Below are 24,925 nucleotides of genomic sequence, written 5' to 3'. Positions count from 1 at the left end.
ATCTGAATCCATGTGACCTTTGGGTCTGGGGATGTTAAAAGAATGCGTTTACCAGAGACACGTTCGGTCTCTACCCGAACTGAATGTTGCCGAGATTCCACCGGAACTGCTGCGAGCAGCTCTTGATCACATCGTTTTACGAATGCAGCATCTCACTGACGACTCCGGTGCTCATATTGAATGAACTTATACTGAACACCTGCGCCATCTGTGCCCCACTATCCTATGATATTTGCTAAGCCAATGTACTTTGTACTATCAATCTGCGACAGTAAAACTGAGATATACAGTATGTACTACAATACCTCGTGAAAATGCCTTCTTCCAGTTGTGTATAGTTCCCACAATGGGCCAGAAAATTTTTCCTTATCCATCGCGCTACAGGAAACGAACAAACTGACAGCACAACACAGCAGTAATTTTATAATGTCTACTACAATGCTGTGCGCCGGTGGCATTGGCAGCCTAAAATGTTCCAATTTCTATCATTTAATGTCTAAGAGGTCCAGGAATCTAGTGGTACACAAGCAACAGGTCTGTTGCACACCCTTTTACTTAGCTGATTTTTAAACGGGGCTGCAGTGTGTGATTGACGCTAGAGTCACTAAGGATAGGAATGGTGCAGAGGAAGCACGCTTTGTAACGGTGTCTACCATAAATATGGATCGTTAGCTTTCTTTTCTGAAGAGGAGTTGTAGGTGGCACTTGCGGTGCACTGATAATTACTTCACCTAACGCTAAATAAAATGTTAGAATTAAGCGATATCAATAGTCTCATTGGATCATTATTCCGAGGTTTAATAAGACACATAAGAAAAATAATCATAATGTATCTTCCATCAATTAAAAAATAAAAGTGTTTAAATTAAATTCTTTTTCATTCTAAAGTTTAGTTAGGTGCTAATGTTGATGATGGTGTGGGAGATGGGAGTGGGTACAAGTTAATATCTGATTACACTCAGGGGTAATAGTCTCAGAGAGGGTGTGGACCACTGTACAAGGTACTTAGGTACGATTTGTTAATCCCAAAAACTGTGTAATATTACTAATCAGTAACCGGATACAAATTATACATTTATTACTAATATTTGAGATTTCGTTTGAATGCGGACTGTTAGAGCAATCGTGAATACATGACAAATAATATTCAGTAAGCAATGCTGGCACGCACCACATCGCTCACATTCTTCACAAAATTAACTTCCATAAGGCGGAAATTCCTTTGGGAGAACCGGCCTAAGTTATTTGATGCTCCTTTAACTTTCCTTAGATTTTCGTTGCACTTGTCTCATGGATTATAAGTTGCAAGTTCAGCAAGTTACAGGCGGGAGTACGTAATAGGCGCTTTTCTTTTCAACATATCTCTCACCCTTTCTTTACATGTAAAACGAATTGAAGCACATGTGGTGGGTTCATGGTATATACGTACTCGAGAAATATAACGTTCTTCTTCTAGGAAACTTTTTTTCACAAATATTTAATTAAATGATAAATATTATTGGATTCATTTTGTTTGTCGGTTAAAAACCGGAATAATTACGTGTCTCGAATGATTTTGTCAGTACACCAGGACATTTATAAGGAAACCGGGACTGTCCCGTCAAAATTAGGACATCTGGTCAGACTAAATTAAGCTAGAGAGAAAAATCACAGTAGATACGACAATGAAAAATGTATCACTTTGTAGAGTATTTCAAAGGATTTATATTCCCGCGGCAGAAGTGCCAAGTATCGTCGCCAGAGTGCAGCATGGTCGCATGAAGTGAAAATTTCGATTCCACAGCAGCGTACGCAAGCAGTAGTGAAGTTTTCAGAAACAAAATCGCCGATTTCTGTGCAAAGACATTATCATCGTGTGTCTGAATGTGATCCATTTGACGTGTAAACAATTAAGGAATGGTACAGGAAGTTTCTGGCAATAGGAAGTATTCTGAAACTTTCTGGCAGTGCACGATACGGATTTCAGAAGAGACAGTGGAGGACATCAGACAAACGTTTCTCAGAAGCCCACGTGTCAATTCGTTGAGCATCTAGGCAACTTGATGTGCCTCGATCAACATTGCATCCTGTAGTTCACCAGCGGCTTCGTGTGTGTGCTTACAAAGTGCAAATTCTGAAACATCTGACGCCGAACGACAAACTACGCAGACAACAATTTGCTGTGGATATGTTGAAGCGTATTGTAATGGATGCCAGATTCCTGGAAAGATGTTTATTCTCAGGTGAGGCAACCTTTCATCTATTAGGAAGGTTTAATAGGCATAATGTTTGCATTTGGGGTTCACAAAATCGGCATGTTGTCATTGAATATACGATTGCAACAATAACAGAGGAAATGTTACAAAGAACCAGACAAGAAATTGAATATAGACTAGATATTCTTCGCGCTATAAATGGTTCACATGTGGAGGTGTATTGATGATAAATAAATAAATTCTTTGATATGCTCTACAATGTGGTGCATTTTTCTTTCTCGTATCTGCTATGGTATTTTTCCTGGGTCTTTGAAATGAAGGAGGTTTGAGTGGGACACCCTGTATTCTGCAAGATTGTGTACGCTCACCGGACAAAACTGTATACAGTACACTGGTCAATTTGGGACGCCGTAGATGCTGTAGAACTGTTACCACATGGTCATGTGGCCCTCTGTGGCTGACGCAAGGCATGGCAGTAAAGTGGCGTCCATGTTTCAGTCGGTTGTGGGAAATCAGAACAGTAAGATAGGTCGACGTGGGTACTTGACAGAATGGCAGTAAAGAACTATGGTGTTTTGACATGTCCATAACGAAGCTGTGAATAAAGTTGTACGTCTAATGGAGGTTTCAAGACAGATTGTCCATTGGGTCTAGAAGCCAAGTGACACAGAGTAAGAACAGTAATCATAAAAAGATTCTGCCCAACACGGACTAGAGACTATGTCATGCCGTGTCAATGACAATCGTTTTTTATCCGACAATCATTGCTGCTGTTAGTGAATGTAGGACCACCTTGACCATTTCACCAACAAACACTGGATGGGGAACTGAAAGCAATGGGAATCTGGAGTCGGATACCTTCCGAAACCCCATTACTAACGGCTGCACCTAAAACTGCACGACTTCAGTGACTCAAACCTGGAAATTAGATGACTATAGGCGTGTAGTATGGTCCGACGAGACGCTGCTTTGCCTTTTTTCAAACAGTACAAGGCGAAGAGTGCACCAGCGTCCCAGTAAGGGATATCACCTGCAACGCGTGGCATTTGTAGTTCAGGTTTGTTGGTGGTTCTGCGGTGTTTCCGGGTGGTTTCCTGTACCATCATTAATTCAGGGCCGGCCGCGGTGGTCTAGCGGTTCTAGGCGCGCAGTCCGGAACCGCGCGACTGCTACGGTCGCAGGTTCGAATCCTGCCTCGGGCATGGATGTGTGTGATGTCCTTAGGTTAGTTAGGTTTAAGTAGTTCTAAGTTCTAGGGGACTGATGACCACAGATGTTAAGTCCCATAGTGCTCAGAGCCATTTGAACCATTAATTCAGGTTATCATGAACGTGAACTAGGATGCTCATTTATTCTATCATTTGCGGTGACGAATTATTGCCTTTTCTTCGCATCTTCATGATCCGATCACAGTGTACACATCTGCCTTCTAAGATGACAACACCTGTGGTCACAGGGCTACACGCATACGTTCCTGGTTTGACGAACACTCATGCGACTTACTGCATTTCAACTAGGGTGCTAAATCATCCGATGTTAACCTTGTAGAAAATGTCTGGAAATATATGGAACACTGTAGTAGTCAAACTCCCGTAATTTTCTAGCTCCAGGGGCTCCAATAAATGAGTGCGTTCAGCTGTATATGGAATACTGGAAGAAACTTACGGACTCTCTTTCTTATCGATGTCAGGCCATTTTCCAGGGTGCAATGTGCTGTTTGTTCTGGTGACTAATTTTTTTGTGCGGTAGACTTAGGGATGCAAACTGCTAGAGGGCTATGACTCAGAACAATGTGAGATAGACTTCCGAAGAAATAACACGCCCACGCATTGGATGCTACTGAAAGCTGCTATACTCTAGGGGTCACAACGTATAAGTAGATATTAACAGACTTGTTGATGGTATAAAGGATGAACAGGCAACCACAGTGAGAGTGTATTTTTGTTTTAAGAGAGAGAGTATATGTTCGCATGTTGGATGTTAGGCCATGAATGTAAAGAACAGTACAGCGTGCACTCTTCTGCTGAACATTCATTTCTGCGACTAGTCTTTTGATTCGACTACACGAGCTAATTAAAACTTTTCACAACAATTCAGTGGCCTACTGCTTGTAACCATGAAGCGGTCACCTTCCATCTTTGTAGCCTACAGGTATTTGATTCCTGACTAGACAGAAGGCGGCCTGAATCTGCAGCCTACAATGAGACGTGTCACGCTGGTGTGAGTGTATGCGACAGAAGCTGCAAGCAAAAACTATGTTTAAGATTGATTCTCGTTATTTGGGATGGAGAGGAAACAGTTGATAAAACGTTAAACTCTAGTTGCTGGTCATCAACCATACCAACAAACATCGACGAATAAGTGGAACAAACAAAATCAGAGGCAATAACAGTGTTAGGGTCTTCATTCAAAATGATATGGGTAACTAGAAAATTGTTCACGAAATGTGCTTCACAAATTTTCTGCAGTAAATCGGAATACTACATAAACGAATATTGAAACAGATTTCATAGATACGTGTGAATTATATTTATCTTTGGTGAAAACCATCATAACAGGGGGGAGTTCTTTGTAGTACCAGTTTCATCCGGAGTAGAAACAGTTAAACACCACAGTTGCAATCCACGGCAGTCTAGATCAGATACGACGGATAGCTAACAGTATGTGGCATCAGTGTTCAGTACTTTTGAGATGCATCTTGTGCGTCAAGGATGGGACATCATTCCTTTTCCGTTGAAGGTCCCCGTATTTGTCGTCATCTGAACGCGTTAGCTATATGTCGTAACGATGTCTACTTTAATGTTATCCACAAATTCTCGATGCTGTACCTGACTGATGCATGCATAAATGTCATCTAATATATTTCTATACAGCATATGTCACATTAGTCGTATAAATAGTCAATTATGCAAAATTACTCAAAGTAATTAGTCTCATTTCCGTTGTCAGCGTTCACTAAGGTGACGAAAGCCATGGGATAGCGATATGCACATATACAGATGGCGATAGTATCGCATACATAAGGTTCAAAAGGGCAGAGCATTGACGGAGCTGTCATTTGTACTCAAGTGATTCATGTGGAAAGATTCCCGACGTCATTGTGACCGCAAGACGGGAGAAAACAGACTCTGAACGCGGAATATTGTTGGAGTTAGACGCATGGGACAGTCCATTTCGGAATTCGTTAGGGAATTCAATACTCTGATGTCCACAGTTCCAAGAGTGTGCCGAGAATACCAAATTTCAGGCATTAGCTCTCACCTCGGACAACACAGTGGCCGACGGCCTTCACTTAACGACCGAGAACAGCAGCGTTTGCGTAGAGTTTTCAGTGATAACAGACAGCCAACACTGCTTGAAATAACCGCAGAAACTAATGTGGGGCGCACGAGGAACGTACCCGTTATGGCAGTGCCGCGAAATTTGGCGTTGATGGGCTGTGACACTAGACGACCGACGCGAGTGCCTTTGCTGACAGCACGATGTCGCCTGCAACGCCTCTCCTGGGTTGGTGACTATAACGATTGGACCCTAGACGACTGGAAAAACCGCTACCTGGTCAGATGAATCAGATTTCGTTTGGTAAGAGCTGGAGTGTGGTGCAAGCCCCACGAAGCCATGGGCCCAAGTTGTTAACAAGGCACTGTGCGAGCTGTTGGGGTATTAATGGAGTATATTGGTGTGGGCTGTGTTTGCATGGAATAGACTCGGTGCTTTGCTCAAACTGAGCTTATCATTGACTGGAAATGGTTATGTTCAGCTACTTGAAGATAATTCGAAAACATTCATCGATGAAATTTTCATGGATGACAATGTATCTTATCTCCGGGACACAACTTGTCGCAACTAGTGTTAAGAACATTCTGGACAATTGAAATAAATGATTTGGCCACCCAGATCGCCCGATATGAACGCCATCTAACTTTTATGTGACATAATCGACAGGTCAGTTCGCGCAGACAATGCTGCACCGGCAACACTTTCTCAATTATGGACGGCTATAGAGGTAGCAGGTCTAACAATATCACCACTTGCAAAGTAGGTTAGAAATCAGATTAATAATGTTGCTCACGCAGCATATGTTCGCTTTATCGGGCAACAACAAAGTTACTGACTGTGGATGGTATCGTCAGAATGGAAATAATGAAGTCACAGTAAAAAAAAGTCATTAATTTTGGCACTTATCTTGAATGGATTCCCACGTAGATTTCGTCGAAGTTGTTATGGCTCATCTTTTTGATTCTAGGGTGATTCCACTTTGACTGCTAGAAGGTCGAGATCTGTATTTTAGCAATATTTCAAGACCTAACAAATGGGTTTTTCAGGAAGTTCTTAATGATCAAACAATCCCAGATCAGAATAACGGTATGGTAGAAATAATTTTTGACTTGGTGTTCACGATCCACATTTTTATTAAACTTCTTGTAAATTCACATATAATTCTTCTTAGTTGTCACATCATCAAGAAAACAGTTTTGTATCAATCTTCATATATTTAATTTCCACTTTAACCAAACACAAGACTTGACTGTTCTTTTACAAAGCGAAATAACAACTTAACTTCTGCAAAGTGAACCAAAGACGGCTCTGTGTGCATTCGCGCTAAAGCGGTTCCAAGTAAGTCAAAGATTATGACAGTCTCACAGAAATGAATGCACACAAGAACCATATCACTGTAATATATCGATACATCGGAGTACCTATACATTAATGAAACCAAATGTGAATATTGTCACAAAAATATGTCTATTACTTCGCAGAAAAGTAGTACGATATTATTGGTATCCAGAACTGTGGTTGGAGTGCCGTAATGGTCACGTAAATAAAGAACCATTACATAGGGCTCAATATTTCTGCAGGGGCTTCCAATGACTTATTACATCCATGCCACGTCGAGCTGCTGCACTACACCGAGCAAAAGACGTTCCGACACGACATTAGGAGGTATCGCACGACTTTTGATATCTCACTGTATATAAAAAATGGTGAATAAAGTATTGGTGTATCATGTCAATGATTAGCATTTACATGAGGAAATATCAACGGCTTTGCCGTAGTAGTAACATCGGTTCCCGTCAAATCACCGAAGTTAACTGCTGCTTGCCTTTGTTAGCACTAGGATGGGTGATGGTCCAGTGTGCCAAGCGCTGTTGCCAGGCAGGCTGCACTCACCCATTGTGTGACAAGCTGAGGACGTGTTTGATTGAGATGTAGCGGCTGTAGCCACGAAAACTGACAGCGGCTGGGAGAGTTATGTGCTGACCACATGCCCCTCCACATCTGCAGCCAGTGACGCCTATGATCTGAGGATGACACGGCGGTCGGACGACACCGTTGAGCCTTCAAAGCCTGTTCGGACGGAGTCAGTCAGACACAGGAGGTACATACTCAAATTAACCAGTCTACTTATTCTCAGTGTCTCTGGTGATCACTGAAATAGCTTGAAAACTGCTTTATCGCAGTCATGAGGAAAATGTATAACATTCTTTATTGTAATTGCTCTGGAGTTGCTCCATCTCTGTTTTTCAGGGCATTGCCGAAAGGGCTCTGGGTAGAATTTACAAGTTTTATAAAACTTACATATTCGATCATCAATAATCAGCACTTCGTCATTTTGTTTTCCACCTGGCACTATTACATTAATAATTTAGGCAGGAGTAAAGTATTGTCCTGAACTACGTGAATAGTTACATACAATACAGAAAAGATGGCTTAAGGTTCTCAAGGGCGATAGCTATAAATAAGACTCTCATCTGGAGGTTCAAAAAATGGCTCTGAGCACTATGGGACTCAACTTCTGAGGTCATTAGTCCCCTAGAACTTAGAACTAGTTAAACCTAACTAACCTAAGGACATCACAGACATCCATGCCCGAGGCAGGATTCTAACCTGCGACCGTAGCGGTCTCGCGGTTCCAGACTGCAGCGCCTAGAACCGCACGGCCACTGCGGTCGGCTCATCTGGAGGAACTTGTGTTGTGCGGTCCTGCCTTGAGTGGATTTTAAAATCCTGCCACCTACCGTGCACGGCATTCTCTGTCAAAGTGACGGTCCCTGGCGGCTGTTATCACGACCTAGCGCTTGCAATGGCCAGCAAGTGTGGGGACTTCTCTCTCTTAACGTGCAGTAGTGCGGAACTAGCTAGCAGCAGGGACCGCCTCTAGCGGTTTTAATGATAGGTTTTCCTCGTTGTTTCGCCCAGGCGTGAAATGATGTATTTAGATCTTATTGTGTCAGGCTATCCTTCACGCCGTCATAGGCAGTAGACTGGAGTTTCATAGTGTAAAGTACTCTCCCAAATAGCTGGACTGCTTAAAGTGTTTTGCTCAGTTGTTCGACCGCTGTTACTCATTCGTTTCTTTTCCGGTGAATTTAATCACCACGTTTACGGAAACCGGTTTTGGATCGCTTTGCGAAGTTTCCAGAGTGACGTGACGTTCCTATTCGTATATTAACGTCTGCCTTGTGTGCGAAACGTCTAGAGGTTTAGCCCTCGAAAGTTTATTCCCAATGCTCGGTACTGTCAGCTGTACATTGAGATCAGAGTCGCGAAATCTGATTGAAATGCTGTATTGAATTTCCGTAACAGCGATTGCACCATTCGCGTAGAGAGTTCACTCAGGTCCAACGAAACCTGCACAGAGTTAGATACTACGCGGTATACACCTGGAAACGGGAGTGTTTTTGAATTGTTTCTCTCCGCTCTCACGTGGCTTGGAAACTTGCTTATGAAATGTGAAAGCAGTGGCTGGCTCTGGTCATGGTCTTTCAGCAGCAGGTTAATGTTTGTTTCCTGCGACAGGCACCGACTACCTGTTGTTGGAGTGTCTTTTAGTGAGTTTGGTTGGCGTGTATGTTACTGGTCAGTCATGTATCACTGTTCGGGAATCGGTTTTGGCTCCATCGTGAGTGGTTCCGCAATGATGCGTGATCGATGTCAGACACACATGTGTCGTGAGTGTTTCGTGGCGAAACCACGCGAAGGATAAGTGCTTATATTGTGTTTTGGGTTCTTTGTGGCATCCGTTTGAAAACTGATTGATTTCGTATCTCGGTGATACGGTAGGGCAGTAGTTTATTGACGAGGAAAGAAGTTTTGCATGTCATTCGTGAGGATCGACCAGTAATTCTCGTGCGTGTACTGTGTGGAATCTTGAGTAACTAAATTGAGACTGGAGTCACCGCTGTACATTAAATTTGTCACTCAATGGCGTTGTCGGAAGACATGTGGTTTGGGAGAGCCGATTCTGAGAGAATGTCAAATCTCACTCGTTGTGTTTTATTAATTTTTCACGGTCTTGTTGGGTGGTTGTTTGACAGACGTGCACTTCTTTAGTTATATCGTTGTTCTGTATATACCTTGAGTATTCTCTCCGTGATTTTGATAGTACTTCTGTGCCGAACAAACGTCCGTCCATTTATTTTAAGTCATAGGCATGTGGTGATCATGGTGTGGCTCGAGGATCGTCGTTGTATTTTGTCTGGTTCTAAGGAATAAGGTCCCTATTGGTGTGTTAAGTGAACATTTCTTATTCTTGTTCGTCCTGGTTATTTTACGGACGTGTGCATATTTATTAAATTGTGCCCTTGTCGTGAGTAAATAACAACGGACATGCGTTCGTTATCGAGTTTGTCCACTTTCCTCAGTCCCTGTCCTGAGCTCTCATCTGCAAAGTCCTCTAGCGAAAACTGTTGTAATTCTTTAGTGCCAAATTACCCTATGGCGCTGGTTACTATTAAGGTCACCGTTTTACGCTGGGTTTTACTGTCAGTGTTGATCAGTCTAGTGCCTGTTTAGGTCAAAATGGTTCAAATGGCTCTGAGCACTACGGGACTTATCATCTGAAGTCATCAGTCCGCTAGAACTTAGACCTACTTAAACCTAACTAAACTAAGGACATCACACACATCCATACCCGAGGCAGGATTCGAACCTGCGACCGTAGTTCAAATCTTCAAATGTGTGGGAGATCTTATGGGACTTAACTGCCAAGGTCATCAGTCCCTAACCTTACACACTACTTATCCTAAATTATCCTAAGGACAAACACACACACCCATGCCCGAGGCAGGATTCGAACCTGCGACCGTAGCAGTTGCGCGGTTCCGAACTGAAGCGCCTACAACCTCTCGGCCACAGCGGCCGGCCCTGCTATTAACTGGAAACATGGATTACGGTACGGTTAGTGTCGTTATTTCATTGTGCATGCTGCCGTCATGTTTAATTTTTATTGAGGTCAGAAATGCTGAAGTCCCGATGTAATGACTATTCTCCACAAGTTGTAGTGCACTGCAGGATTGAATCTTTTGGTATGGTTTTATATATGGTTAGCCAGCCAGTCAGCCAGTGGTGCTGTTGTTTGAACTGAGATCACGTGGTTATTCAGGTCTCTGTTTCAGAGCAAGAGTGCCTCCGTTTTGCCATTAGTTTTACACTCTCAGCAGCTGAGGGGTGGGCGCAGTCGTAGAGCCACCGATGCCGCACTGATACACCCGGGTCAGGTTCTCACATCAGGCAGATAGCTCATTACAGGGACGTCGGGCGTTCCAAATTGGCGTCGCATATGAGGACGTTTTAATGAAATCTCAGAAAACTGGTTAGGCTCTCGTGGCCACTTGTTGACAAATTGTCTGATGGCTTCTGTCTCAGGTTCTTCGGTCATCGTTTTGATTCATGATTTTTCTGACGTTCTGCCAGCACGAGTGGCTGACGTTGTCAAAGCTTCACCCTCCATTGATGGTGGTGGACTGCAGACAAGCTCGCCATCGCCGATTATGTTTATGTGGCGCGCCAACGTCCCAGGGCTTTCTTATGGTCATTACCTTTGCCATTCTCTCCTTGTTATCTGCAACGGTCGTTCGCAGCAGCAGGGGAATCCATCTTGAGGCTACCTTGTGTCTTCTTGAAGCTATTGTCATGTATGTGTGCTTCTGTAGCTTCCCTGAACAGTCGGGTAAGGAAGTTCTTCTCTACAGCATGAACTTCTGTGTCTCCGAATGTGATTGGTCTCACATAGCGCGTGCTCTGCGATGGCTGATTTCTCCACCTGCCCCAACCTGAAATACCAGTTATATTCAGTGATTGATTGATCGTCCAGTCACTTCAGCACAGTCTTTTCCACATGTACACGGTATGCGATATATTCCCGACATTGCGGGTCCCTTTTCCCCTTTGCCGATGTCAGACACTACATCTACATCTACATCTACATCTACATGGATACCCTGCAAATCACATTAAGTGCCTGGCAGAGGGTTCATCGAACCATCTTCAGAATTCTCTGCTATTCCAATCTCATATAGCGCGCGGAAAGAATTAACACCTATATCTTTCCGTACGAGCTCTTATGTCCCTTATTTTATCGTGGTGATCGTTCCTCCCTATGTAGGTCGGTGTCAACAAAATATTTTCGCATTCGGGGGAGAAAGTCGGTGATTGGAATGTCGTGAGAAGATCCCGTCGCAACGAAAAACGCCTTTCTTTTAACGATTTCCAGCCCAAATCCTGTATCATTTCTGTGACACTCTCTCCCATATTTCGCGATAGTACAAAACGTGCTACCTTTCTTTGAACTTTTTCGATATACTCCGTCAGTCCTATCCGCTAAGGTTTCATCACCGAGCAGCAGTATCCTAAAAGAGGACGGACAAGCGTACTGTAGACAGTCTCCTTAGTAGGTCTGTTACATTTTCTAAGTGTCCTGCCAATAAAACGCAGTCTTTGGTTAGCCTTCCCCACAACATTTTGCATGTGTTCCTTCCAATTTAAATTGTTCGTAATTGTAATACCTAGGTATTTAGTTGAATTTACGGCTTTTAGATTAGACTGATTTATCATGTAACCTAAGTTTAACGAGTTCCTTTTAGCATTCACGTGGATGACTTCCCACTTTTCGTTATTCAGGGTCAACTGCCACTTTTCGCACCATTCAGATATTTTTTTCTAAATCGTTTTGCAGTTTGTTTTGATCTTCTGATGACTTTTTTGTCGATAAACGACAGCGTCATCTGCAAACAACTGAAGACGGCTGCTCAGATTGTCTCCCAAATCGTTTATATACTCGTAGATAAGGAACAGCAAAGGGCTATAACACTACCTTGGGGAACGCCAGAAATCACATCTGTTTTATTCGATGACTTTCCGTCAATTACTACGAACTATGACTCTCTGACAGGTAATCACAGATCCAGTCACATACCTGAGACGTTATTCCATTTCACTACGAGCCGCTTGTGTGGTAGAGTGTCAAAAGCCTTCCGGAAATCCAGAAATACGGAATCGATCTGAAATCCCTTGTCAATAGCACTCAACACTTCACGTGAATAAAGAGCTAATTGTGTTTCACAGGAACGGTGTTTTCTAAACCCATGTTGAGTGTGTGTCAATAGACAGTTTTCTTCGAGGTAATTCATAATGTTCGAATACAATCTATGTTTCAAGAGAAATGGTTCATAAACTGTTAGTTTATAAAGTCTTTACGTCGTGTTCGTGCAGTAAGGGGCCTTTTCTGTCCGTCGCTGTGGAAATGTACAGCAGAAAAGCTGTAGGCCTACTCTACATTTCTTTTTGCGATATATCACTTTGCCGGTGTTTGATTCTGTGACACATTTTATTTAAGTAGCGGAGTTCCCTTTGGTCCTCAGAACGCTTTCCAGGTGTTGCATCCTGCGTCTGAGATGTTGCAGCTCACTTATTCGTCTTCCTCACATATTAATTATCATTCTTTTCTGGCTCAGGTGGCGACTTTACAGCTTGTGCAACTATCGGTCCTTGTGTTGGTTTTCGATGCATGCTGCGTCCCAGGTTTTCACAATCCCTAGTGAACAGTACACTTTCGTGCTGTTCATCACCTTGGCTAGAAACGACAAAGATTTCGTCGACGTATCTGTACCACCCCTGAGGTTTACAAGGTGCCAAATCCAGTGTCCGTGCTTTTAAATGTTCCATGAAGAAGTTGGTCATTAATAGCACGGACTGTGTGAGACTGACCACATAGTAAAATTCACTGACAAGGAATTTCTTGCTGTAGAGAAGACCTATCATACCCGATTGTTCAGGGAAGGTATAGAAATACAAAAACATGAGAATAGCTTCAACAAGAAAGAAGAAAGCCTCAGGGTGGACGGATCCTGGATTCCCGTGCTGCAGCGAGCGACCGTTGCAAGGAGCAAGAGGAGAACCGCAGGGGTGATGACCACGGAAAAGCTCTCAGATGTTGGATCGCCGGGTACATAAAACCCACGACGGCGAGCTCGACTCCTGTCCACCACCAGCAATGGAGGGTGAAGCTTCGACAGTGGCAGCCACTCGTGCTGGTCATACTTCAGAAAAAGCATCAAAGAAATGTCGGCCGAAGAACCCAAGATAGAAGCCAACAGCCAATTTGTGAAATTTGAGAAAAAGGAAAGAATAAAAAATAGAAAAATAAATTTGCCAGCCCAGTTGTACCTTCGTTGCAAACAACCCAGCACTCTACTTCGCCTCCACGCTTCCCGCCGCTTCAGAATTGAATACAGTGTTGAGACAAAGGGCAACTACAATGCAGCCATTGGAAAAACATTACCATTGAAGGTGGCAAATGACGAAGTTTTACGTGTTCTGCACATAGAGTATACTAGGAAGAATACAAGTTTAAATCAGCAAAATTAGTACACAAAGCTGCAGATTCTGCCTACAACAAAGACTCTAACCTGGCTGGGTATCGACCTGAACTGATGTCGGATGACAGGTGCGAGTATATTGTTCCATCTCACTTGAACTCTTCGTCAGAGCTCTTGAATCGTAGTGGCAGGCGAGTGGTAGTGTACCATTCTCATGGTAGCCCATGACCACATGTTTGTAATGGACGAGAGATTAGGAGAATATCCTAGCAACTCCAACAGCAGAATCCTGTCTGTGTCGGTGCTGGACCGTTATGACGATGGTTAATATAATCTGGAAACGCTAGCTCCCCAGGAGCTATTTCACACCGACGTAACCATCACGATGATGTAGGCAGAACCGGAAATCTTCTGAAAAGACGAAGTGGTGCCGGTCCTTTGTTCACTGATTTCGTTGGGAGTGTTACTCCGACACACCACTCGCTGCTGCCGTGTCAAAGGAAAAAGCAACAATGTCGCCGTGTGGATGATTCATGTTGCTCCAGACGACGTCACATTGCTCGTTTGGGTACATCTCTTGCTGACATCAAGTCCATTTCATGACTAGAGACATGGTCGAGCGACCAATATGTCTGTCCTCTTCGATGCCCCAGAGATGCTGCATGTTGTTGAAAATGGTACTGAACCGATCGATTCCATATTCGCGTGACAGTTATGGGATCCTCTCCAGAGCAAGTAGCAATGTCGCGGAACGATAAACCACAGTATCGACTGGTCACGATCCTGACACTGTCGAATTCGTACACGTGCTGGCAGGCACGAGGCATAAAAGCATCTCTTCACAAGCAGATCATATTCAAGTGTGATTTGTGGAAGAGAAACCAGCTGTGTAATCTTTACATACAGACTTGCTGCATACCTGGTGTTGCTTGGATATATGTTTATTCCATTTTCTATAGTCCATGTCCTGCTTCCCCCTTCCTATGTCCTTCTCCTCTGCCCCCTCTCTCTGTCCATCTGCTCCTCCCCCTCTGTGCACCTGCTCCTTCCCCCTCTGTCCACTTTTTCTTCCCCCTCTGTCCATCCCTTCCTGCCCCTGTTTCCATCTCCTCTTTCCCTTCTCCGGCCCGCATCTCGTGGTCGTGCGGTAGCGTTCTCGCTTCCCACGCCCGGGTTCCCGGGTTCGGTTCCCGGCGGGGTGAGGGATTTTCTCTGCCTCGTGATGGCTGGGTGTTGTGTGATGTCCTTAAGTTAGTTAGGTTTAAGTAGTTCTAAGTTCTAGGGGACTGATGACCATAGACGTTACTCCCATGGTGCTCAGAGCCAACCAACCAACCCCTTCTCCGTGTTAAAGTCTTCGTTTTTCCTCTCTCTATCCTGTCTATCTATGTTCATATCCTCCTTCCCCCTCGTTGTCTGATTATCTCCTCCTCCACCCCCACCCCCCTTCTCTCCTCACGTTATCACGCTCAGCCAAATAGAACGCTGATGGTTCTTACCCACTTAGTAGTTCTTTCCAGACAGTAAATGTTATATATACCAAATTTCGTTGAAATCGTTCCAGGTGTTTAGGTTTACCATGACTTTATCCATGTACGCACATGCCAAACATATTTCACGTTTATTTAACACATTTCACACGTATTTGTACACATATTTCACTGTACATCTAGCGAATGTCTTCCTGCAATTTCGTTTTCACGCACTTCAAAGTTTATGACTTCATGTGTCCTGAACTATGTGCTCCATAGTGATATAATTTTGCAGGTGCATCCAGTGGTATATGTGACTACTGACTGCGAAATTTGTTGTGAATAAAATTAGCAACAACGAAGTAATAGCCGGCCGGAGTGGCCGTGCCGTTCTAGGCGCTACGGTCGCAGGCTCGAATCCTACCTCGGGCATGGATGTGTGTGATGTCCTTAGGTTAGTTAGGTTTAATTAGTTCTAAGTTCTAGGCGACTGATGACCTCAGAAGTTAAGTCGCATAGTGCTCAGAGCCATTTGAACCATATGCACGAAGTAATAAATTCAAATGTCTTGCCTTATGCGGCAGTTTTTCAGCACCTCAGTGCTTATGATGTCATATCTCCTGAATTACGTGTCCTACAATGATATAATTTTGCTGGTACCTTCAGAGGTGGCCGGCCGGAGTGGCCGAGCGGTTCTAGGCGCTACAGTCTGGAACCGCGCGACCACTACGGTCACCTGTTCGAATTCTGCCCCGGGCATGGATGTGTGTGATGTCCTTAGGTTAGTTAGGTTTAAGTAGTTCTAAGTTCTAGGGGACTGATTACCTCAGAAGTTAAGTCCCATAGTGCTCAGAGCCAATTTTTGAACCTTCAGAGGTATATGTGAATACTGTCTGCAGAATGTGTCACAAATACAGTCAGTAGTAAAAAAGTAATAAATAAAAATGTTATACTTCATGCGGCAGTTTTATTGCATGAACAGCGGCAATGTTGTAAGTGATAAACTTCGTTCCACTCGTCATTTTTGGGGGACTGCCAACGAGAAAAAGTTTCGCAATGATTTGAAATTATGTGTAAATCTTGGTGCAGATTACTAATAGCTCTCATTCTCAAATACTGGATGACTTAAGTATGGGTATGCAAGCGTTCTTTCCAGACAATAAGTGACATGTGTACCACGTTTGGTTGAAATCGGTCGAGTGGTTTCGGATAAGAAGTGGAACGTACATACGTCCATACATTTCTACATACATTCATTTTCATAATTTGTATGGATGTGTAAGGCACATTCAAGGAAACGAGCAGCAGGCTGTAAAATGAAAGGAAGGGAGATAAGGATTCAACATCCCCTCGACGCATCAAAGGGACAAGTTGTTACAACGGTGGGGAAGGAACTCGGCGGTGCAGTTTAAAAGGAACTATCTAGGAATTTGCCTTGAGCGATTTAGGATAATCACGGAAAACATAAATTTGAATGTTCGCACGCGGATTTGAAACGTCACCCTCCCGAATGCGAGTCCAGGGTGCTAACCACCGCGTCATTTGGCTCGCTCTGCAAAATGAAAATCGCTGAAAGAATCGCAATTTCACTGCTTGCGGAGAAAGTGTCTCTCCCTGTAAGAGCTCTAAGGGCCGAAATCAGTCACAACAGAGGAAAGGTCAAACAGTCACGTGACGATAGAGCAACCACACGCTCACATCGAACGTCCACTGCATTCAGTAGTACTGAAAACAGTGAAGTGGAGGCTTCCAAACAAGAGCGAATGGTCGCATTGTGTTTCCTTACAGTGGAAGGAGTGGGCGGACGGACGTCGTTCCCCGATGATGCGCATCTGCAACTTCACACCACATTCAAATGTAAGGTCCTCAGTCACCCATCATACCGTCCCGATTTGTCTCCCAGCGATTCTGCCAGTTTTGGTGAGCAAAAAGGAGGCTCTGAGAGGCAAATCATTCATCTCGGACGAGGACGACGACTAGCAGACAAAGAAATTTTGCGCGACCGCCATTCACCACCTTGTGGCGCACTGCGACAAATGTCTCATCAGCGCTAGGCCGTACTTTTGAGCCAAGGATGCAAGTTCTGCTTACTACTTGGTTCTATTCGAATGAACCACATACTATGGCGCTATCCCTAACTCCTATGTGTGGTTGCGCTTGAATGCTAATCGTTATCCACTCATTCAGTACTCTCCATCCGACTTTTATTTCATGCCCTCTTCCTAGTGTTTTCCAATTTTAATGGCCAGCAGAGTAGAATACAATCAGCAGTGAAATTTTCAAAAGCAAGGCGGTAGTATCTTTTCCCAGGCAGTATGTTTCATGCCACGTGGAAGACAATGACAGGACTCGCAGCGGAACCAAATTTTTTTGAAGATTACGAGACCGCGGGGTCATGAAATCAGTTGTTACACGTCTTAGGACGTGGAAGATTTCTGCAGATATCTCGGCCTGTTGCGATGGCAACTATTTAAAAAAAAAACTTTTCTGTCTATACGGTGCCAGATTTCTTGCATGTTAGTGTTGATAGCCTCCTTTGTGTTAATAAAGGTGCAAAACTGGATTGCAGCTCAGCGCCACTGTTGTCCAATTTGTAGGTCGCAAAAATGTGAGTGCAAGAAAATTCTAGAGCGCGAATAAAGATTCATGCAGAAGAGACACCGGTTCTTACATTCACTGACGACTTAGATGTACTGGCCAGTTCTGGGGAAAACTTAGACCTGTTGAAAGAATAGTATAAAAACTAAGGTGTTGAAGATGTTTAGAACGGAGATAGTGACTTGCTTGACATCATTATTGCGAATGACGCAGTAATAGTGTCGGAAGTTCCATGTGGCTTTTCGCGGATGATGCTGTAGTATACAGAGAAGTTGCAGCATTAGAAAATTGCAGCGAAATGCAGGAAGATCTGCAGCGGATAAGCACTTGGTGCAGGGAGTGGCAACTGACCCTTAACATAGACAAATGTAATGTATTGCGAATACATAGAAAGAAGGATCCTTTACTGTATGATTATATGATAGCGGAACAAACACTGGTAGCAGTTACTTCTGTAAAATACCTGGGAGTATGCGTACGGAACGATTTGAAGTGGAATGATCGTATAAAATTAATTGTTGGTAAGGCGGGTGCCAGGTTGACATTCATTGGGAGAGTCCTTAGAATTTGTAGTCCATCAACAAAGGAGGTGGCTTACAAAACACTCGTTCGACCTATACTTGAGTATTGCTCATCAGTGTGGGATCCGTACCAGGTCGGGTTGACAGAGGAGATAAAGAAGATCCAAAGAAGAGTGGCGCGTTTCGTCACAGGGTTATTTGGTAAGCGTGATAGCATTACGGAGATGTTTAGCAAACTGAAGCGGCAGACTCTGCAAGAGAGGCGCTCTGTATCGCGGTGTAGCTTGCTGTCCAGGTTTCGAGAGGGTGCGTTTCTGGATGAGGTATCGAATATATTGCTTCCCCCTACTTATACCTCCAGAGGAGATCACGAATGAAAAATTAGAGAGATTCGAGCGCGCACGGAGGCTTTCCGGCAGTCGTTCTTCCCGCGAACCATACGCGACTGGAACAGGAAAGGGAGGTAATGACAGTGGCACGTAAAGTGTCCTCCGCCACGCACCGTTGGGTGGCTTGCGGAGTAGAAATGTAGATGTAGATGTAGATGAAATGAGAGAATAATTCTGTCTATGAACCAAGGCTCCACAGGACGGTTAAGGCGATGGATATACCGAAGTATACTGGCAACAGGCAATTAAAAATTTATTCAATAAAAGAGCTCTGCTGATATGAGATATTGATATGGGTCTGATGGATAAACTGTGGAATGTCTAAGTCAAGGCATTTTGTAGAAATGCAACGTGGACCATCGAACGTCAAAATAAGAATAAACTGGAAGCACCTTTAGTGGCATCAGAGGACTGTAATGGAATAGTTTGGTGTGAGTGTGAGATTCTCTGCTGGAGTTGCACAAGAGGTGCAGAAGCAACAGGCAGCCAGTGGTTGACGAAAAAGTTTATTGCCTTTCTTGTTAGGCATATATAATGCGCGCCCACAGAAGGTTGGCGTCAGGCGGCGAGCGATGAATCTCAGTCGGGGACGGGCTGGTGTGAGTGTACCGCAGTCAGCGCCCCTCGGCTGCACGGCATCGCAGCGACCTCGTGTAACAGCGCAATACAAGCTGTCCCGAATTGCTGAGTCAGACGGCGGCAGCTCAGCTCTGGTAACTGTGAGTGCTGCGGAACAAGATTCATCCCAGTAGTGGTCAGAGGCGTTACCCAGGATCGAACACCACACCAGTGGCTGGAGAGTGGCAGTTGGTGTTGGTAGACCCCAGTGGCTTGGGGCCGGGCGGACCTCAGTTCGACTCTCAGCCAAACTAGACTGCGGGCTGGACCATCAGTTTGGCCGTCCAGTCGAGATGGCGGAGGAATGTTGGGTGTCCCTGTGGCGGAAGCCTGTACACAGTGGACGCTGGTTCGAAGCCAAGTTGTATACATGATCATCCTGGTCAGGCGGCTAGTTTTTCCATACAATAGATCAGGCATGTGGCTGCCGATGTCACGTACACAGCTCGCTAAGCAGCGTCTAAACGTCTCCAACGTTGGCCATTGCCCCAGCAACTGGGTGGCGGCGCATGACAGTAAGCGACCGGACTTCGGCACCAGGCCCCGTCCTGGACGTGTGTCGTTACAGAACAGAGGAGAAAAATTTATAGAGACAGGCCAAGCCTAGAATATGCAAAACGGACTATAGTGGATGTTGGGTGTAAGACACATAGAAATGTAAAGAACAGTATAGGGCAGTGCAGTGGCTTATGGAGTGTATATATAGACAGATTTAGGTGAATGATAGAAACCATATGAAAGCAGTATAAGAGCAGCTCCTTCTGAATATGCATCTAAGTCTGTCTCACCCCCATCAAGGTTCCTCATTTGCTTTATGAATTCCAGTCGCAAACGAGTGATTTGGTGACGGTCGACTCAAGTTGAGAACAACTAGGTATTAAATTTTCGCCCGGCTCACGTAATTCTAACTTCTTTGAGTCAGTTCAGAGCAGTGTAAGGGCCGTGCTCCCCTTTGCCCTTATTTGCCCCTTCTTCTCTAATTAACTCGTTGAGACGCTAGACTCTAACCGCACTCTGTTACTACATTTGAAGCAATGGCTTGGTGGACAGTGATTTTAAGATGACGAGGAACTTTAGAGGGCCCTTTATAAACTGGGTGAATCCGAACTCCACCAATAAAATTTAATAAACTAAAATTAGTCTAGCCTTTATCCTCCAAAATCTTCACAATAGTACAAACAGTACATTCCATACGAATCGAAATAGCTGTGAATGGCGACGCAAGATATCCGTCCAACATTCGGTTTTATGGTCACATCAGTCCTTCCTGTACCCAGTTAGGTTGGATGCGACCGGGAATTTGACGTGATTTTCACACACTCTGCCTGTTTCATCGGTTTCTTAGCCACTTTTCTCCTATATACCTTTCGCCACAAATCAAATTCCTTTATCATTCCGTAACTGATCTACCAGATCAGATACCTCCAACATATTGGCTGTACCTCTGCATAACACCAAATCTTTCCCTATCTCCTTCTCTATTTCAGCCATACGACTGTGTAACTATTTTCCCGAAAAGCAGTGTCTTATCCAAAACCACTCTGCATTCAAAAGGAGATTAAAGCTTTATCTTTTATCATCGGCATGGCTTTCCTCTCGGCATATCCGAGCTGTTTTCTTCTGTCCACCAGGGAACCATTATCTCTGTCACGCTGAAAACTACATGTACTTTTCTCAATTTCTGTTTTCCTTCTTCCAGTTAATCTGCTTATCTTACCCTACTATTTCTCGCTCTTTCTCTGACTATTCAACTTCTTGTCCCACCATGACCACCCACCATGATTCGTTCTGTACTGCTCCCCCCCCCCCCCCCCTCCCCGCTTCTGTCACAAATCTTCCCTCACATTCAACACGAATGTAATGAAGAAATTGTTTAATACAATTTTAGCAAGACTAGTACATTTCCCAAGTTCCCTATACACATCTTCATTATTACTATTATTATTAGTATTATTATTATGGTATATTGCTCCTGCACTATATAAGTTGAAACCTTGATTTACTAAGGATATATGGTTAGATGTAAGAGAGGGCTTGAAGGTGTAAGTAGGCTGTTTAGGGTGTTATGTTGGTAGTACCACGTAGTGCTCTGTATGAAAATCGATGACTGCCCTGTGTGCAGTCTGTGGCTAGTTGGATTCATTGTTGGAATATTTGCTTGTGTAGTGTTGGGCTGTTGGATGTGAATTGCGCATGGCGTTATGCAGTTGGAGATGAACCGCCAGCAGTTGTGGATGTGGAAAGAGAGATGCCAGAGTTTTGACAGGTTACTATAAGCGGACGATTGGACGTGTGTCCGCCAGAAAAAGGAAATTTGTAAAGATAGGTGTCATGAATTGATGTATATTGATATATATATATATATATATATATATATATATATATATATATATATTGTTTTGATCAAGTTCCTAAGTTTGCTAAGTGTTCCAGTAGTTAGTGCCTTCAGTAGTTAGAATCTTGTATTTAGTATTGCGGTAGTTCGAGTAACGAAGATTTTTGTGAGGTAAGTGATTAATGAAAGGTATAGGGCCATTCTTTTGTAGGGATTTTTGAAAGTCAGATTGCGTTGCGCTAAAAAATATTGTGTGTCAGTTTAGTGATGATCAGAACAAGTAAACTGAGGAATGCCTGAGTACGTTCAGATAATGTGTTTGAAGCAACTCGTGATCTTCTTCTTTACAGAGTAATTCACTTAATTTTTTTTTCAACTGCATTTTCTTTAATCTACACCGCTGAAAAGAATTAGAGGATCACTTTTTTGAAAGCCTCCCATTGCGACATATATGTTTGACCTTTGCCCCAAAGGTGCCTACAACCTTCCTCTGTAACGTTGCAAAAGCATGGCGCCGTGCGAGGTCATCCTCGGGCTCGGCGACGTTTCAAACAACAAGGTGTCGACACATGCGGAAAAGGGCCACAGCTGGGAAGTTCGTGTGAGCTCCAAGGTGGCTTAATGATGTCCCATCGGCACCAAATTTCACCACTACTCTGTCCAACGCCACCGCAGCCATGCCACACGATGAGAAGGTCGTCTCAACCCCTGTCACCCACATTTCAGTCAGTGGCCGAAGAAAACACTACAGACACACCACTGCTCAGAACTGAAACGAAAAGGCCTCAGGGTGTGGCGTAAAGGGCGTCAATGAAACCACCCATTTCTATGGGGAGTTGATTCCCATACTTTTCGCGGTCGAAAACGACAGTTCTCAGTGCGAACCGGAAGATGTTCTTGATCTCTTCTGACACTGCTGACACCTTTGACAAGTTGGTACCGACAGTGCTTTAGGGGATTTTGCCGGTTGGCATACTAATTCAGCACTGTTCGGCCTTCGAACGGAAACTTTTTGATCACCCCTTATAAAATGAATGTAATCTCAAATACTCCTGTTTCGATACACAGTGTCGGGGAAGGGATGTCATTCATATCTGTGTGTTATCCCATAAACATTAACATCAAGGACGCTATTGGGATGACTTATGATCTATGACCGCTGATGTCGCGTCATGTTACGATGCGGCCCGCGTGCTTACGGAAGTATATGTATCAGGACCGCGGGTCGCCAAAGGTTGCCCATGCCTGCCCTGAGCCTTCCATTCAGTGCTGGTCGGCTCTGTCTCAGATTCCTCTACTCCGGAAGCGTAAGTTATACGTTAATAGTGATACACAGCAGTACTACAGATAGATTTTATTTTAGACAGAGTACGCGAAGGAACTTGCCCCCCTTCTTGCAGCGGTGCACCGTAGGTCTCTAGAAGAGCGTAGCGTTCCAAAGGATTTGAAAAGGGCACATATCATCCCCGTTTTCAAGAAGGGACGACGAACAGATGTGCAGAACTATAGACCCATATCTCTAACGTCGATTAGCTGTAGAATTTTGGAACACGTACTATGTTCGAGTATAATGACTTTCTGGAGACTAGAAATCTACTCTGTAGGAATCAGCATGGGCTTCGAAAAAGACGATCGTGTGAAACCCAGCTCGCGCTATTCGTCCACGAGACTCAGAGGGCCATAGACACGGGTTGTCAGGTAGATGCCGTGTTTCTTGACTTCCGCAAGGCGTTTGATACAGTTCCACACAGTCGTTTAATGAATGAAGTTAGAGCATATGGACTGTCAGACCAATTGTGTGATTGGATTGAAGAGTTCCTACATAACAGAACGCAGCATCTCGTTCTCAATGGAGAGAAGTCTTCCGAAGTAAGAGTGATTTCAGGTGTGCCGCAGAGGAGTGTCGTAGGGCCGTTGCTATTCACAATATACATAAATGACCTTGTCGATAACATCGGAAGTTCACTGAGGCCTTTTGCGGATGATGCTGTAGTATATTGAGAGGTTGGAACAATGGAAAGTTGTACTGAAATGCAGGAGGATCTGCAACGAATTGACGCATTGTGCAGGGAATGGCAATTGAATCTCAATGTAGACAAGTGTAATGTGCTGCGAATAGATAGACAGAAATATCCTTTATTATTTAGATACAACATAGCAGGTCAGCAACTGGAAGCAGTTATTTCCATAAATTATCGGGAGTAGCCATTAGGAGTGATTTAAAATGGAAGGACCATATAAAATTAATCGTCGGTAGAGCAGATTCCAGAATGAGATCCATTGGAAGAATCCTAAGGAAATGCAATCCGAAAACAAATGAAGTAGGTTACAGTACACTTGTTCGTCCACTGCTTGAATACTGCTCACCGGTGTGGATCCGTACGAGATAAGGTTGTTAGAAGAGATAGAGAAGATCCAACGGAGAGTGGCGCGCTTCGTTACAGGATCATTTAGAAATCGCGAAAGCGTTACGGAAATGATAAACTCCAGTGGAAGACTCTCCAAGAGAGACGCTCAGTAGCTCGGTAAGGGCTTTTGTTGAAGTTTCGAGAACATACCTTCACCGAAGAGTCAAGCAGTATATTGCTCCCTCCTACATATATCTCGCGAAGAGACCATGAGGATAAAATCGAAATGATTAGAGCCCACACAGAGGCATACCGACAATCCTTCTTTCCACGAACAATACGAGACTGGAATAGAAGGGAAAATCGATAGAGGTACTCAAGGTACCCTCCGCCACACACTGTCAGGTGGCTTGCGGACTATGGATGTAGATGTAGATGTATATTTACTGATGAAGAGAGAAATGGACCTGGCCAATGTGTTCAATGAATCCTGTGGAAGAGCAGCACATTGACGCTATACTCAGCTGTTCCCGCAGCGACGGCAACCACATCACAGTATTTTTGCATGTGTACATTGGTCTACGTTTTGTGTTTTACATTTTGGTAGTCGAATATTACACAGTTCTCAACTATCGGGAAGGTATTTTCACGGAAACAAGGGTAACTGAGGTCCAAAGGTCACTTATATGAAAATACTGAAAAATTTCCTTGAGCAGTCTGACATTTGATTTGTGGAGTTCGTGGAAATACCAATTCCTGAGTCGTAGATTCTTCCAGTATCTTAACAAACGCTTACATCAGTCACAGCATGCCGGGGGTTGTTTCTTCAAGTGGTTGTTCGTTTCGATC

This window comes from Schistocerca serialis, chromosome 4 (assembly GCF_023864345.2).
Source record: "Schistocerca serialis cubense isolate TAMUIC-IGC-003099 chromosome 4, iqSchSeri2.2, whole genome shotgun sequence".
NCBI lineage: Eukaryota > Metazoa > Arthropoda > Insecta > Orthoptera > Acrididae > Schistocerca > Schistocerca serialis.
This window is presented reverse-complemented; position numbering follows the sequence as displayed.